This window comes from Myodes glareolus, chromosome 25, assembly GCF_982192425.1.
Source record: "Myodes glareolus chromosome 25, mMyoGla1.1, whole genome shotgun sequence".
NCBI lineage: Eukaryota > Metazoa > Chordata > Mammalia > Rodentia > Cricetidae > Myodes > Myodes glareolus.
Genome location: NC_142050.1, coordinates 39,710,930 through 39,729,257, shown reverse-complemented (window position 1 = coordinate 39,729,257; position 18,328 = coordinate 39,710,930).

Sequence of the window (18,328 nt, the reverse complement as noted above, 5' to 3'; positions counted from 1 at the left end):
TGATACTGAGAAATCCACCCTCCAGCAGCAGGATGGATTGGCTTCTTCTTTCCATCTCCTCTCTAACTGCTTTCCCTGCTGAGATTCTAAAAAGTCAACATTCAGGCGGCACAGAGAGGTAATAGATGGAAAAGTAAAGGGTGCAATGAACAAAACTGGCTTGCAATGGGATCACACTAATTGTGTTCTTAGTCATACTTGCTGTCCCAACCCTGATGCTCAGAAGAGATCTGAGCCCTGAGATCTACACTATACATATCCTGTCAAGTAGCCCTTAGTTTAGGTGTCTCTCTCTGTTCCTTTCCTTACCCTATTTTTTTCCCTCTTCTCTATGTCCTTAACCCATCTCTATCCATAACTATATATTCTATCTCCCTCTTCTCAGGAGATTCTTCACTCTTGGCTAGTTCCAAACTCTATATCTAACATGCCATTAAATGGATGATAACCCACTTATTGAAAATTTAAAAGCTAACATCCACATATGTGGCAGTTTGGATGCAAATAGTCCCATAGGCTCATAGAGAATGGCATTATTACAGATATGGCCTGTTGGAGGAGGTGTGTTGCTGGGACATGCTTTGAGATTTGAGACACTCAAACCAAGGCCTATGACCTCAGTTCACTTCTACTGCTCCTGCAGATCAAGGTACGGAACTCTCAGCTCCTTCTCCAGTACCATGTCTACCTGCATGCTGCCATGCTTCCCACCAAGATGATGATGGACTAAACCTCTGAAACTGTAGTAAGTTTTCCTTTATAAGAGTTGTTGTGATCATGGGGTATCTTCATATCAACAAAACTCTAACTAAGACAACATATAAGCTAATACATGCCATCTTTGTCTTTTTAGGTCTGGATTATTCCATTCAGGTTGATGTCTTTCTAGCTCCATCCATTTCCATTCAAGTTTGTTGAGATTGTTTTAACAGTTTAGTAATAGTCCATTATGTAAATGTCCCATTTTATCTTCATAATAAATCTGTTGCAAGGAGAGAGCTAGGTTGCTTGTTTGTCTCGGCCACCCGGCAAGCTTAGCCCCAAAATAACCACACAGAAACTGTATTAATTAAAACACTACTTGGCCCATTGGCTTTAACTTCTTATTGGCTAACTCTTGTTTTAATTTAACCCATTTCTATTCATCTATATATTGCCATGTGGCAGTAGCTTACAGGGTAAAAATTTCCAGCATCTGTCTCCAGTAGATCCATCTAGATGAAGTTTCCAAATATTATTGTGTAAGGTTCAATGTATGATTTAAGATTTAGTGATATTTCTTTTACAAATGTAGGTTCCCTATATTTGGGGCATAAATGTTCATAATTGAGACATCATCTAGATGTATATTTCTTCAGTGAAAATAAAATGTCTTTCTCCATCCCTTAATTTTGGTTTGAAGTCTATTTTGTTAGATATTAGAATTACTATACCAGCTTCTTTCTTTGGTCCATTCTTATACGCTACAGAAGAATGGATCTGTTTTTATACTCATTCTGTTAGTCTGTGTCTTTTTATTGGTAAATTGATTCCAGTATATTGGGAGATAATAATTATCAGTGATTAATAATTCCTATTTCTTATTGTTGTTGGTGGTGGTAGTGGTTGTATGTGTGTTTGTGTGTGTGTGTGTGTGTGTGTGTGTGTGTATGTTTGCCTTCTTTGGATTATTCTTCATTTGAGGTTATTGCCTATGTTTTCATCAGTGTAACTAACTTCCTTGGGTTATAGTTTTCCTTCTAGAACCTTATGTAGGGTTGAATTTGTGGTATTGTTTACATTGTCTTGAATTACTTTTTCTTTGTCTTGAATTATCTTGTTTTCTCCATCTACAATGATTGAAAGTTTGGCTGGTATAAGTTTTCTGGGTTGCCATCTGTGGTCTCTTAGAGTCTACAAGTCATTAAACCAGGTTCTTCCGGCCTCTAGAAGAAATCAGATGTGATTCTGGTAGGTCTACCTTTATATGTTACTCGAAATTTTTTCCTATAACTTTTAATATTCTTTCTTTGTTCTGAATGGTTAGTATTTTGATTATTATATGGTGGGGGCATATTCTTTTCTGATTGAATCTATTTGATTTTCTGTAAGTTTCTTGTAACTTTATAGGCACATTTCTCTGTAGGTTAGGAAAATTTTTCCTAGGATTTTGTTAAATATGTTTGCTGGGCTTTTGAGCTGTAATTCTCTTTCTGTTTCTATTATTCTTAGTTTTAATGTTTTTCATAGTATTTCAGGTTTCCTGGATGTGTTGTGTTAGAAAATTTTAAGATTTAACATTTTCGTTGACTAATGAAATCTTCTGTCCTTTTTTCTGTCAAATCTTCAACACCTGCTATTCTCTCATCCATTTCTTGGATTCTGTTCATGATGCTTGTGTATATAGTTCTTGCCAGCAAGAACAACGCGGCACACTTAGGATCCTTCTGCAGAAAAGCTTTAATGCGTCTTGAGAGAGAGAGAGCATAAGCTTCCAAAGAGGAGACCCAGAATGAGGGGAACCCATCCCTTATATAGGAAACAGTCCTCGCTTCGGACGTGTCACTCCTGGATTGGTCTGCTGCCCATCAACCCAGATGATGCCTCGGGAGTAGGCGGGGACGCAGCAGTGGAAAATTACCAATTACATGCGCATTATCTTGTTCACCTGGCGGTGAAACCAGATGCCAGCGCCATCCTGTAATGGAGAATGTGGTTGCGGCCCTCCACATCTCCCCCTTTTTTACTTTTTTGCAGAAAGGCCACTCCCTCAGAAGGCAAAGATAGAGGTCGCACTTCCCAAAGTGGAAACATTATAATGGGCTTGCATGGAATCTGCCCCTAGGTTCATGACACCTAGAATTTATCCAGCCTGCCCTCTGCCATTTTTCTGGGAAAGGGAATATACGGCAGGAAACCCTTATGCAGGGCGACATATCTCTCAGAGAGGGCCATTCTCTGTACGATGCTCTTCAACTCGACAACCTTCAGGGCTAGCTAAGTCAAGCACTCCACCCTGTGCAATGGACCACTGTCCTAGGGGTGCAGGAGCTGGTTGGCATAAACCTTACTGCTTCAGCATAGATAACCACACATCAGTAGAGGCCCCCTGTTCCAGGGCAGCCAGCGCTTGTGCAATAACCACTTTGTCCCTATGGCTTTGGGATTTGAGTCAGCAGACCATCCAGAGGAGAAACACTATTCCACAGCATAGGGCTGCTCCAAAACATTTCCACCCCCACCCATTCTTTGAAGTAGGGGATGAAGGACACGACCCAGGACTGGAATCCTTCGACCAAGCTTATGTCCATTCGCGTGGAGTTGATTGTCATGATGGACCGTCTCAAGGAGGACAGCAAATCATCAAAATTCTCGGTCCAATTTCCTGCAAGATACAAAGACAATTCTCGGGGCAAGTTAGCCACTTTTGTAAAGTTCTCATATGGTACACTGGTCACACATAAGTCTGGAGTTTTCCATTCACAGCCCAATTGGGCAAGCTGCCATAAGATATCCACCTGTTCTTGCACTAGGTCAATTCTTTAATTAAGAACCATTATTCCACCTCTAATAGATGTATCTATGGTAGCCTGCTGATCCAGGGCCGTAGCCACTGTGGTAGATAACTGATTGAGGGTCTCTCTTTTCTATGGTATGGACCGTGCTGCCCCAGTGGCACCTAGGAAAAACCCAGGCCCTGTTTGTTGATATTAGGTTTAAGATTTATTGGCTCCCGTATTCCTTGCCGGGTACGGTGGCCTCGGGCTCCAGAGCCCACCCTGCCATGCCATCCAAGGGCTGCGAGCGGCCCTGGGCCTGCTCACTGCGCAGCTCCCCATATCCCGGGCCAGGAAGTGACGGCTCCACCCCCAGGCGCCCCCGTCTTCCCCGCGGGGCTAGCCTAGTTCTCCGCGGCTGTGTTGGTGGGGGAGTGTGGCACAGGCCGGCAACATCTCAAGGTCCGCGCCAGAGCCATTACAGCTCATGGGGCAGATGGGATAATTAGCAGACTCTCAACTTCTGTGCCACAGTCACAGATTTAGCCAATGACCCTATTGCCTTAAAAATCCAAGGGCTTTTTGTATCTACCTCCGTGCGGATCCTGAAACATTAGATAAGCCAAGCGTATATACAACAATCTTTCAGGAGGACTTGAGTTTTTTTTTTTTTTTTAAAAAAAACAAACAGTTGTGAGCTGCCATGTTATTGCTGGGGAATCGAACTCATGACCCTTAGAAGAACAGGCAGCATTCTTAACCATTAAGTCATCTCTCCAGCTCCCTATTTAGATGGAAAATCTCTAGGTTTAGCATTGTTTGTTTCACCCGTTGCCCCAGGCAATTGATCTGCCTTTGTTACCTTATCATAGCCACCTAGCAAAGCTCCACTCCAGCTGCCCTCCAGCCGCAGCTGCACCCACTCTGAGCCCAAACCGGTGCATGGAGCAAAGCGGAACTCAGAGAAGCAGGCTTGCTGCTCTGCAACCATTGAAAGGACCTCATTTAATCTTTCAGGGAATTTGGGCGTCTTTAGTCTCTCTGACTATTTCCTGCTGAATTGGGACGTTGCATTTTAGGGGTATACACTACAACATTTCAGGAGGTCTCGGTGATTCAAACCACATAAATCTCCATTGTTGTTGTTTAGCCACTTCTTCTTCTAATTCTGCCTCCTCCTCTGTATCTAGTTCTTCTACCTCTTCTCCCGAGCCAGAACTTTTGTGCTCACTTTCATGGTCACTTTCAATTTGCAGAGCTTCAAGCTCCTGCAGAGGATATAAACTACTGTCCTTTCCTTTTTTCTTATTGTTGGTATCAGAAAGCTTTTGACCTTGTAGGTCAGTCTTCTCCCCCATTTTTACTGTCTTAGAATCACCGAGGGGTCCTTTTTCCTTATTTCCTTTTCTCGCGCGCGCATCTAACCTCCCACTGCACTCAGTTACTGATATTCTATCCTGGATTTCCTCCGCTTTTGCAACAACCGCTTGGCAAGATTCATCTTTTAAGCAATTTCTGGCGAAAAATAAGAGAATTGCTAAGATAAGTACCAAGGCCTCTATGAAACCTTCCCAATGCGGAAACAAGCCAAGCCCAAAACTGAAAAATCCAGGAATAGTCATACCTCTCTGAGCATGCAGACCCGCAGTTCTGAATCCTCCCTGAATTTCCAAGGTGAATCCAAGGGGTACCCGTTGGTGTGAGTGGTGGTCAGGGTGTCCCCGGCGTTCCGAGGGTTTCAGCACCAGATGTCCTGCGCTACCGTTTCTCCAGCAAGAACGACGCGGCACATTTAGGATCCTTCTGCAGAAAAGCTTTAATGCGTCTTGAGAGAGAGAGCATAAGCTTCCAAAGAGGAGACCCAGAATGAGGGGAACCCATCCCTTATATTGGAAACAGTCCTCGCTTCGGACGTGTCACTCCTGGATTGGTCTGCTGCCCTTCAACCCAGATGATGCCTCAGGAGTAGGCGGGGATGCAGCAGTGGAAAATTACCAATTACATGCGCATTATCTTGTTCACCTGGCGGTGAAACCAGATGCCAGCGCCATCCTGTAATGGAGAATGTGGTTGCGGCCCTCCACATAAGATTTAACATTTTCGTTGACTAATGAAATCTTCTGTCCTTTTTTCTGTCAAATCTTCAACACCTGCTATTCTCTCATCCATCTCTTGGATTCTGTTCATGATGCTTGCGTATATAGTCCCTGCCTGCTTACTCAGATTTTCCATTTCCAGAATTTCCTCAATTTGTGTTTTCATTATTGCTTTCTTTTCAATTTTCAGGTCTTGAATAGTTTCACCTGTATGTTTTTTTTTCTTGGTTTCCTGGCTTTCTTTAAGGTATTTATCCACAGCCTTTGGGAGAGTCTGCTCTAAGACTGTACCCACGATATGCAAAAAAAAATCCATGAATGAGGCTAGGGCTAGACTTTTATATCTGAGGTGTATTCAGAAGAAAGCACACGTATTCTGATGATAACTTTCTTTATTACTGAATCTTGGAAAAAAATCTCTCTGTCTTCACACAGCTGTGTATCTCTACACACAGCTACATCGCTCTTCCACACAGCCACACATCTGTACACACAGTTACATCTCTTTTCTACATATCTCTTCCTACACACATCTCCTTCAACAGCAAAACACTGGGCAATATATGAGTCACATATTCAGGCTGCAAGCCACTCTAGTAAAGCATGAGAAAATAACAAATTCTCTTAGGCTAGGGATGTCACACTGACCAGACAGTAAATAAGCAAGCTTGTAGTTCTAAGTAGTCATTGTTCCCTGACAGAGAGTGACATTGAAATTCAAGACTTAAACAATAAACAGTTAGATGACTGAACCTTGAGGTCAGGAGTACATGCAAAAAGTCAATTGTTGCTGGGAGTTATATCTTAATGTTATCAGCTTGACTTTGGTTCAACAAACAGAAACTTGGGGATTTGACCCTGTGTATATTTTGCAGAACAGCTAGTCTATTTTGAATTTGTTTTGAGGTCTAAATCTAGCTAAATGTAAAACACTGTTGTTGTAGCTGAGAATATTGAAATTTTCCTATGTCAGACTGGGCTCTGAAAAATATCCTAATATTATTTCTATTCATCAAAATTATGTATCTTAAAAATAAACTATCTTTCTGGGCATCCACAGGTATATGTCTACCCATTAGATGGAATATATGCATGAGATAAACACACAAGCAGGGGGGGAAATACCCATTACTTTTTAGGGAAGAAATATGTGGTACATGAGAAAATTTACACAGAGAAGCATCCATTTTCAGAGTCTGTGGTGCCATCAGCCTTGCTTAACAAGATTCCTACATCAGAGAGTTACTCATCTGGTGGGTTGACACTTGAATTTTTGATTGCTACCTGTTGCATTTATGTCATGGCCCATGACACGTATTTATTGATTTTTTTTCCAATTTTTTAGTTGTCTTTTTCTCAATTTCTTTAAGGGGGTTTTTCACTTTCTCTTTAAGGACCTCTATCATCTTCCCTAGACCATAATCATCTATCATCTAAGGACCATAAACATGTTTTTAATATAATATCCTTGTGTTTCAACTGCCTTGGAAAACTCAGGTCTTGTTGTCATAGGGTAACTTGTATCTGGTGATGTCATATTGCCTGGTGATTGCTGATTGTACCTTACAGTGGTGTTTAGGTGACTGGTTTTGGTATGATTACAGGTCTAAGGCCTGATATCTGAGTTTGTCTTTGTTGGATGGTGTTTTGTTTCTTGGTTTCTGTTTCCTTTTTGGTTTTCTAGTTTCTGTGGCATGGATTTCTAGGGGCCAGAGTGGCCTCTGATCTGGTAGGGAGTCTCTGTCCATGTTGGGCACTGGCCTTCAGGCAGTCAGATTGGCCTTTTGTGTAACATGGGGTCTCTGTTCTTCTGAGTGGTGTGGCCTACTCTTTCCAGTGCTGTGGTCTTCACCTGTTCTTTCAAATGCTGTGGACTGTCCCTTAGCCAATTAAGTCTTCTGGGGAGTGATGGCCTCATGGAGGATGATGAGGTTGAATAGCTTCAAAGGCAGAATCATTCTTGGGTAAACAGTATCTTAGGGGTATAGACTGGTGTGGACTGGTATGGACTGGTGTAGACTGGTATGGGCTGCATCCAACCAGTGGAATTCCACTGAAGGACCCTAAATTTTTTATTTCTCATTTTTCCCTCTATTGTCATTAGTAATACAGCCATTTAAACGTATTTCCATATCTTCTTTCTTTTTAATTATTGAGATTTAATATTGACTGTCAGCTGGACAAATTTCAGAATCACATAGAAGATATGTTTCTGGGTACTCTATGAGGGTTTATATATATTTATCACTCCTGAGACCCTTCTATGAAGAGTTATCTGTATAATTGGTGTAAAAACATCTATTCTGAACTTCAGAATATTATTCAATGGGCTGTATTAAAGATGAAATTTTAAAAAATTACAAGTTGAGGACAGCATGGATTATTGTCTTCCACCCGAACATAGATCCAATGTGACCAGCCAAGTCATTCTCCTATTGCTATAACATGACTAACTTGATGGACTGCCTTCAGATTGTAAATCAAAATCAATCTTTTCTCTTTTAGTCAGAACATTTTCAATTAAGCAGTGAAATAATTAACAAAGTATTGTTGCCACGACAGTACAGGGTTTTTTTTTGTTCTGTTTTGTCTTGTTATCTATAGGGAACCAGGGATAATAAACTTCTCAAGAAAAAGCCATTCATTAAGAGGATACCCTCAAAATAACTCAGAGAGATGCCTATCTTAAAAAAAGTGTATAGAATGTCACAAAGAAACACAAGAGCACCTAAAAGATAAACAGCATATAGCCTTCAAAGACATTAGCTCTGGAAATAATAAGTTCAAGGCATTAAATTAGTTTAACTGACTAAAAAGAAAAAGAAAAAACAAGAAAAAAATTATTTGTAAAACATTACAGAGACTGAAAGGATATCCAGAGGTAAAATCAATCAAATGCACTATTTAATCTTATTCTTTGAATCCAGCAGCTCTGGGACGTTCACTATAGCTGTTGTAACAGGAAATGCATCTAGTGATGCTGAAAGACTTCTTTTACCAGGATTTTATATTGGAAATACTGATGTAATGTGCCATCAGTCTAACCTACATGGGGGTTTAAATCTTCTGTATAACTTCAGTATTGACAGGTTTCAATAAGGTTAAGAATTGATGCTGTATTGGCCAGTTGCTGAGCCCTCTTTTGTTCACCCAGAGTTTGCTTAGCTGACCCTCTCAATTCTGGGTCACTGTACACATTTCAGTGATGTGAGAAGTTATAACCAATACTACCCTGTCAGGACATTTTTCTAGTAGGCAAATTAACTGACAGCCTGAAAATCCAATACTCTTGTGCCATAAACAACTGATGAATTTCAGAGAGAAGCAGGCAGTGGGTGAGATGACTGATGTGATTGAATCTCACTGATTATTTTTAGATCATTTCTTCTATTCAACCTGGAGCTTGGGAGAGATCTGAGCCCCATAGGATATAGTTCATTGTCCTGCAGTCACCTCCACTGTGGACCTTCAAATCTGGTGTTCCTCTTTGGAGCCAGTGTGCTCCTGGCTTTTTCACAGTCATTGTACTCAGAAGGGAATAACAAAATATCAGGAAGTTACTTTTGAGCCGCTGATACCCTTCAACGTCTTAATGAATTACCTCTTTCATATCTCCACTGATGTTGAAAATGAAAATAAGACTACTAGTAGAATTCTATCCCCTACCTGTTGTTTCTGAACTCTGGCTACCACTTCCATGGAGACACCCTCATAACCAGTGTGTGTGTGTGTGTGTGTGTGTGTGTGTGTGTGTGTGTGTGTGTGTGTGTGACTGCAGCTCACTGCTGCTAGATATAAATGCTGGTTCCTTACCTGTAGTTCCCATAGCCTGAAACATCTTTATAACATGACATTAGGTTAATATAATAGTGAAGTCATAAGGTGAAAGGGGAAAGATTTATAAAAGAGAAGTTGTAGACAGCAGCTGATATATATAAATTCTGGATGAACATTGACACATACAAGGAAGGCTCTCACATCACAAGCACATAAAATATCAAATACAGTGAGTCATGAGAGAAAGGATGCTTTACCTCGTTATCACAGAGACTGGCAATGAACCAAGCAAAAACTATTCAACGCAACTACCACCTGGTAGCAGGAAAATTAACTCATAGATTTCAGGAACACAACTGAGTATTGGCTTATTCTTAGTTTTCTTCTCTAGTTGGTTAAGTCTGTATAGAGAGATGAGAACCACCATATCTATTAAGGGATCTCAGTGGTGAGTGTTGGTGAGAAAGATGAGAAGGGCTTGTTATAATGTGGAGTTCACAGCCTTGTGTGCCCGATCATGATTCCATGGTTTTGGAGTTTGGAGGAAGAAAGTGAATTTCTTATAAGGCCCCGAGTCATACTGATGAAGACCTAGACATGACATTTCTGGTATCACTGATTTAGATACAAAGTCCTTTCCAAAGTGAAGATATGAGTCAACATTCCTGTCTGAGGTTAACAGAGACACAGAAGATGAAGAGGGCTTTGAATAGTTCCTGTATCCAAAGCCCTAGATACATGATGGATAAATTATAGTGGATTGAAGAGCAGACTACACTTGCAGTTACTTCTCTGAGTAAGAAAGGGATGAGGTGCCAACCAAAATGATGTCAAACAACTCCCCTCTTTCTCCTCTGATAATGCACAGGTCCTTCAGCGATCTTCAGAGCCACACACAAGCAAAGAGTTTAAGAAACTTGTGCTATGTTGAGCCCTAGACAGCAAATCTCTATCATGCCTCCCCCTCCCAACAGCAGCACCTAAGTGAGACGGGGAGAACACAACATCAGTGTGCCGGATAGCAGAAACCACTTGTTACTGCTTCCGTGACTATTAGCCACCTAAGCTTCATTAGGAAGATACAAAACAATGGTTTCATGGTAATCATACTCTCTTCCTCTCTGACCCTCAGTGCCTGGGTGAACCCAGTGTCTCTGACAGCTTCACGTGCTTCACCTCTGGCTGAGGAAACACCCTGAACTTTAGTAGTGAATAGGATCCTTCATCTGCTTTCCAAGTCTGTGTATACATTTCAGAATCTAACATGTCTCTGGAAGTCAAGTTTTGGACACTAACCTTTAGATACAGTTAACATACACACTATAAATAGTCTTTTTGCAATGAGTTTCTGGTATGTCTACATAGTCAGCAAGCTGACCCAGAGAATATAAAAGGGACAGATGCAGAATGTGCTATAATTACCTCCAGAATGGAGTTGAACAGTGCCTATTCTAGGATCTCATAGCCACAGATCTTTGCTAGGACTTAATTGATGTGGGAGTCCCCTCTGTATGCTGTGAATACCATTGGTTAATAAAGGACTGTCTTGGGCATGCACAGGGCAGCAAAGAGGTTGGAGAAAACTAAACTGAATGCTAGGAGAAAGAATGAGTCAGGAGAAATCATGTAGCCCTGCCAGAGACAGACACCTAACCTTGCCAGTAAGCCACACCACATGGTGATACACAGATTAATAGAAATGGGTTAAATTAAGATATAAGAGTTATCCAATAAGCAGCTAGAGCTAATGGGCCAAGCAGTGATTTAACTAATACAGTTTCTGTGTGGTTATTTCGGGACTGAGCAGCTGGGAACAAACAGGAGGCCTCTTACTACATTTAATATCTTAGGGATCACACTGGTAGTTGCCCACAGTGTTTAATATTGGGTTGCAACAGCCTAGACTGGTCTTAGTCATATTTGTTTTATCAGATTATTTCCACATAGCAAACAAACCCAGATGTGCTGTGGTGCCTGGATGCCCCCTGCTGTCTCAAGCTGACTGCGGCACCTCTAACTTATGAAGGTCACCAATAATATTGTTCTATGCTGACTTTCTCCAGGGAGACAAGGATTACTTCTAGGTGGTGACCCCCTTTGCATGCAAAGACCCCTCTCTGCCTAGGAGTGGAATTTGATTTCCAAAGGGCATAGGGCAGGAAAGCTAAAAGAAGTGAGATTAAAGAAAAGTGAAGAAGTTTTCTCTAGACCAGCGTGCCATCTGATTAGTAAAAGTACAAGGTGGATCACCATGACAAAGACATGGAGCCATAGAACAACTGAAGTAAATGGCCATATTTCAAAGGCCCTCTTCTTTGCACAGTCTTTCTCCTTCCCAGGGTCTGCAATGGGCTTTATCCTTTACATAAGAACAAGCCTAGAGGAGGAGTACACACCAAGTTGTGCAGCAACATGGATTGGATTCAGGTCGCCATTGCTGCCAGCTCAAAAGCCCTGCCCTTCTAGTCACTATGCCAGGAAAGTGGTTTTGTCCCACTGCCTTGTCTGTGCCTCCTCTCTCTAACTTCTTGACATTGGGAAATACACTCACATTGGAGAGCATTCTTTTCTCCTGTTGAGAGTTCTGGAGAGCATCCTAAATCTCCAAATACATTGCATGGAGTTCAGTAGCACTGAAGAGACAAAACCCAAAAGAAGAGGGGGAAATACATTTTATTGCGAAAATACATTATAGAAAATTGATACTACATAGCATTCTTGACAGTCTTTTATTTTTATAGGTGAATTTTTGCAATTAACATTACACCAAAGAATTCATTTTAATAAAACAAATATACAGTAAAATATAAAAACATTCCTTACTGTGGATTCTGAAGATGCTAACAATGTGCATTCATGGGCATGGATTGCAGCATGATTTCATTTAGTCTTATTAAATAAAAACCCGGAGTCAGGTATTAGGGGTGAAAGCTGAAAGATCAGAGAAGCAAAGCTGCCAGCCACTAGAGTTCTTACCTCTTACTAGAGTTCTTACCTCTTATTCTGTCTCTAAAAGTCCTCAGACTAAATGCCATCTCAGACCTCAGACTGAATCCTGAGCTCCTGTCTCCTTCTACCTTATATTCCTCTCTCCACTCAGCTATATCACTTTCTGTTTCCACTCCCTTAGTGCTGGGGTTAAAGGTGTGAGCCACCACCACTTGGCTCTATGATGCCGCAGGGTGATTGGTAATGAAAAGTCCCCAGACTATCTTACAAAAGATACAGTATAAGAGTCTGCACTTTCCAATGGATACCCACGCCCGACCCAGGCTGTGCACTTCCTGAACTCGGGCCCACGAGAAGGGACAATTGTCCTGAGGGTTGAAAAAGAGACACACACAAAAGAAACCTTTGCTCATTCACCAGAGTAAATGGCAACTTTATTAAACTCAAGTCAGGTATTTATATCAGTGGGCTAGAAGGACCGAAAATGCAAGGCCTCCTCCCATCCAGGAGCAGGAGAAGAAGATTAAAGTTTCCTGGCCCCTCGGGCAGGGTCAGCTAGGGGAGGCAGGCTATCGGCCCACTGCTAAGACTTTGAATACAAGTGAAATCACCATAACAAAGAGAACCAGGTTCTAGCTAGGTTATCCCCTCAAGCCAGAGCTAGTGCAGAGTCTCCAGGAAGCTGGAGGTCACACGGCCCTGCGAATCGCCAGGAGAGAAGGGAAGAAACTTTGGTAGCTACAATACAGCTTTAATAAAACAGAAGGAAAAACTTACACAGAGTCCTACCTGTCTGGAACGCTGGATCCAGGCAGGTTGAGAGGGAGAGAGAAGGGGGGGGGGCTTTCATCCACCAGGTTTATAGGTAAACTTTTGCCTTAGGGCGACATGCCCCACGAACAGAATGTGATTGGCTGAACTCCCCTATCAGCTCTATTTCTCTCTTAGGCTGATTCAATCTCCTGTAGCCCAGGGTGACTTTGAACTCAGAGATCCATCTGCCTCTGTCGCCCTACAGCTGGTATTAAAGGTGTGCACCGTCACTGCCTGGCATCAATGGCTAGCTAGTGGTTTAGCTCTGCACTTTGATGTTCAGGCCTGCTTTATTTGTCATATCACAAACAAAATACCGCCACAATGGATGGCAAAACATTGCCTTCTTTGACTAACTTGGATGCCTTTTTTGTACCAAGAGCAAACAAACCTACAGGTTGTTCATAATCCCACAGAGAAGACAAAGACTGTCTCTGTTTCTGTCCTTCATAATCTGAAGACATTTGCTTCCATTCATGATGTACCACCTCTCCGTATGCTCCATCTCGAGAGCTGTATAGACATCTTTACACTTTGTTTATTCTTCCCCAGCTGCCATTGTGCTCACTATCTGCACAGCTTTCCAGACTCTCCTTCAGCAACCACTAAAAGATGACCACATTGCATAGTAAAATTGTACCTCAACAAATGGTAAAACAACACGACTGTGGACTTCGAATCTGTGGGCAAACACTTGCCTGACATTTTCCTATTGTCTGGTTCGTTTACTTGATCTGAATTTTGTCTTAATTTGTAATGACTCTTGACTGCACTCATACATTGTGTTAGTGTGTATCTGCTAATGACAAATACAAATGCAAACACCGTTTCAAATAAAAAAATATCGTGTTTTATAAAAATAAAATGGCCCAATGTATTGATGACCATTTTTATAATGGGTTTATTACTGGCTGATGGATTTATTTAATTAGAAAAAGTTCAGGTGTGTTGTGGGGGGAAAAAGAGAGAGAGGGAGTTTGGTTTTGCTATAGAGTAAGGATTGAATAATAGAAGTCATTCTCAGCACACCTTGTCATACTTTGTTTACTGAAATACACTTCCTAAAACTGGATGTTCCCAACCACTGTGCCTGTATTTTATGCTTTTTTTTTAACACTTTCTTCTGTTTTAGTAACACTGTCTCACGTACTCTGGAATAAACCATATTGTTACCATTGTCTGTTGTCTACTATGTTTCTCTGTCCCTTGCATGTCTAGGGAACCATACAATGCACAAAGGAATATCACGAGAGCAAGGTTTTACTTCCTTTTCTGTAACATTGTTACTTAGAGTTTTAAATTCCTATAATTTTCAACTAATTCAGCATATACTTGTTTAGTAAAGAAAAATGTCTTAAGGAAAAGAGATGTTGAGCTTCTGGGATGAGATGACAGATGAGAAGTCATTTGTAACATAGTAAAGATAGAGAAGACTCAGGGTAACTGGGGAACCACACAACTGCATGTAAAGAATGGAAGAACACCAGAAATCACAAGAGAGGTGATTAGACAACCTGAAAAGCATGGAGAAATAGAAAGGCTATAAAATAGAGTCATAAATATCTATCTCTAGGCAAGGACCATATGTGAAGAAGAGAAACAGAACCTTCATTCAGAAAGCATGTCAAGTTCTGTACTAGAAAGAGAAACAATCTTACACAAAGAACATGCACATGGTTATCACAAGTCTTACACACAGGTGAAAAGTTTTTGTGTGACAGTGATCCCTTCTGTATGATAGGTCAACATGAAGAATAAATACATGGCCGTTCTTCATACCATGGAGGGCTCTAACAAGATAACATTTTGAGAAGGGAGCGTGTTGATCGAGACCATTCTACTTTGCTGTCATGAAAAACAGAAACAACCACAGTAAACGGATCTGGGATACTCTACAAGAGCATCTCCGAGAGATATGACTCCAAGAGGCAGTTGTGAACAACAGGACAGACAAATATGGACACACTGAAATGAATTAGCCAGGCAACCTGGCTATGAAGAACTCTACGATTTATGACCCGACCATTTGTAGCAAGGATGAATCCCATCACCTTTGGATAAGTGGAGTCTGACCAACCTATACCATTAGCCACAAGTCAGCATGATCTACAAATGTGTTTCTTTGATTTGGTTTTCTACCATGAAGTGTGAGAAATCTAAACCTCAGGTCAAAAAGAGCATTCAATTTCTACAGTCCTGTTCCTCCTGCAGCACTGAGATGTGTTGAGCTGTCTTAGGCTCCTTCTGTCATAACTCCCTCACGATAATGGACTGTACCATCCAATGGTGACTAAAATAAATGTTTTATTGATTAAATACATTTCAGGTATTTTATCACAGAAATAAAACAAGTAACTAGGGCTGGAGAGATGATTCAGAGGCTAAGAGTATTGGCTACTCTTCCAGAGGTTCTGAATTCAATTCCTAGCAACTACATGATGATCCACAACCATCTGTAATGAGATCTGGTGCCCTCTCCTGGCCTGTAGGCGTACATGCAGGCAGAATGCTTTACATAATAAATAAATCAATTTAAAAAACAAATTATTTTAAAAATAAGTAACTAATGAGCAAAGAAGTACTGTTGTTATATTAGCCTCTTTTTTCTGAAGGGTCCTGTGAACTGATACTTTAAGATAAGGCTACTCACAAAGAAGAATAACTCAAATAAAGCTAGAAGAGATAGTCATCCCAACCATTGTGTATCTGGATGGAAACTCAAGGAAGCCTAGCTCCCCTAAAAGATAATAGCCCCTTAAGTACTGAATCCAATGATGGTGAACAAGTTAAAATGCCAAAAAAATATAAAAATCAAAATTTAATTTTTTTTTTGTTCTTTCGATATTGTATTTCTCTATAGCTTTGGAGCCTGTCCTGGAACTCACTTGGTAGACCAGGCTAGCCTTGAACTCATGAAGATTCACCTGTATCTGCCTCCCAAGTACTAGGATTAAAGGCGTGTGCCACCAATGCCCAGCCGAAATCTGTTTCTAACAAGGAAATAAACTATTTCAGAAAGGGAAAAACAAGCACATGAATGTCACATCACCGAGACCTTTAGTTGAGGTACTGAGATATTGTTGAACCACAACAAAATGTAATGAAAATACCAAAAACATAGCGTTAGAAATAAAAAATTCAAAAACTAAAGCAAAAAAAAAGTATAATGGAAAGCATCACAGGTAAACTATACTAAACAGAATAAGGAATATCAGGAAACAAAGAAAAGACAGAGAAAATACTACATTCAGTCAACAAAACTGAAGAGTGGCAAGGTCATGTTTTCTCAGGAACTCTGGAATCATGATCAAGAGTTCACTCCTAAAAATCAGTAATCTAGAGGAAGAACAGAAAATAAAATTCTGTCACAGAAAATCAGTTTGATAAAATTATATCAGAAACTTTCTCAAATCCAGGGAAAGACATGGACATTCAAGAATCCTGAGTAGGCACAGCCATAAAAGAATGTCTCTATGACAGAGTTAAGATAGAAAGACTACACAACCAGAAAATAATAACACTGGCCGTAAAGAAAGCAAACTCAGAATCACATCAGACTTCTGAGTTGAAACCCATATGAGGAAGTGGGTACAGAACGATATATTTCAAGCCCTGAAAGAAAATCACTGTCTAGTATATACTAGAAATCTATTCAAATCAACATGGAATAAAATCCTCCTAAGAAGAAACACATACGTAAAGAATATTTGATAAGCTACTGTGGTATATTAAAGCATCAAAAATAGCTTTGAAATACCTCATATTTCATAAAATGAAAATAAATACTATGGGGAAATGTTGTCATTTAAGGGTGTAATCATGGCTCCCCCCTCCCCCCCCCCCCCCCCCGAGAGACTTGCTTAGATCTTGGTGAGTAGTATTTACATGAGGATGTGATGTTACAGGATTTTAGAAACCTGACCCTTCTGGGTGAGGGTACTTCCTACAGAATGCTGAATCCCCTGCCAATATTTCTTTTACTTCCACCATAGAATGCCTCACGGAAACCCCCATGTGGTACTAGTGATTTTGAAATTCCTTCTTAAAGGAAAACAGTAATCGATGTTTAAGTGACTTGTGCAAGATAACTTTCATTGTGTTGCTTTCTTGATTTTAACTCTCTCCTTTTTTGAGGAAGTGTGTATTCTTCCCTGTGAGCTAGTGGTCATTTTAGAAGCTCATCAGTTTAGAATACTGTGATTGTCACCTCAAAGTCCGAATTCATCACTGTAGCTAAGAATTGTCAATTGTGGGGCTGGAAAGATGGCTCAGATTTTAAGATCACTGGCTGCTCTCCCACTCCTAATTCAACTCCCATTAACAGCATGGTGGCTCACAGCCACCTGTCACGAGAGCTGGTGCCCTCTTCTGGTTATGAAAGCATACATGTAGGCAGAACACTGCATACATAATAAATCAATAAATCTTTTAAGAAATTGACAATAGTTGCAAGTCAGTGTGAATACTAAAAATCTTTCTATGTAAATGCCAGGAAGCATTCAGAGAGGCAATCTTCTTGACTTTAGAAAGTATAGCCTTTCTTTCCTACTAAGTCCAGTACTAAACTAGAAACAATAGTTAATGGGAGACTTCCAGCAAACATCATGAGAATCTTAATAAATGAATCTTGCCTTCTCTAAGCCATGGCTAGTCACATTTGCGGACCAAAGAAAAGAGCCCTTGAATGGGAAGATGACACAGAAAATAAAATTCAGGTAGGTAGAATGAATGAACCAGAGAACACAGGTGAGAGGTCCCAAGATCTAAGTGAGAAGACAGACTTTTGAGAAGTCTGTTTCTGCAAAAAATGACTTTTCTGAAGCTTGAATTGATTTCTCTTGCAAAGAGGGTAGAATATCTCCTTATCCATGTCTCTCATTCTTTGAAGTCCTGTAAGAGTCTGCCTAACTCTCCCATCATTGTCTAGCACTTTGAGAGTTATAGACAAAGTCTTTATTTTTCCTCTGGAATCCTGCATAATCTGTGAATTTTTTTTACTGTTATTTATACTTCAGAATGTTTGATAAGCTACTGTGGTATATTAAAGCATCAAAAATAGCCTTGAAATACCTCATATACCTGATCATTAAAATTGTCTCTTTAGTGTTCCTTATGAATGATCACAACTGATTTTGTATTTGTATATTTTCTGCCATTACCTAAATTTTAAATGTCTTCCTTTTATGGCTATGGTCTGATATGAAAATTCTAATTATC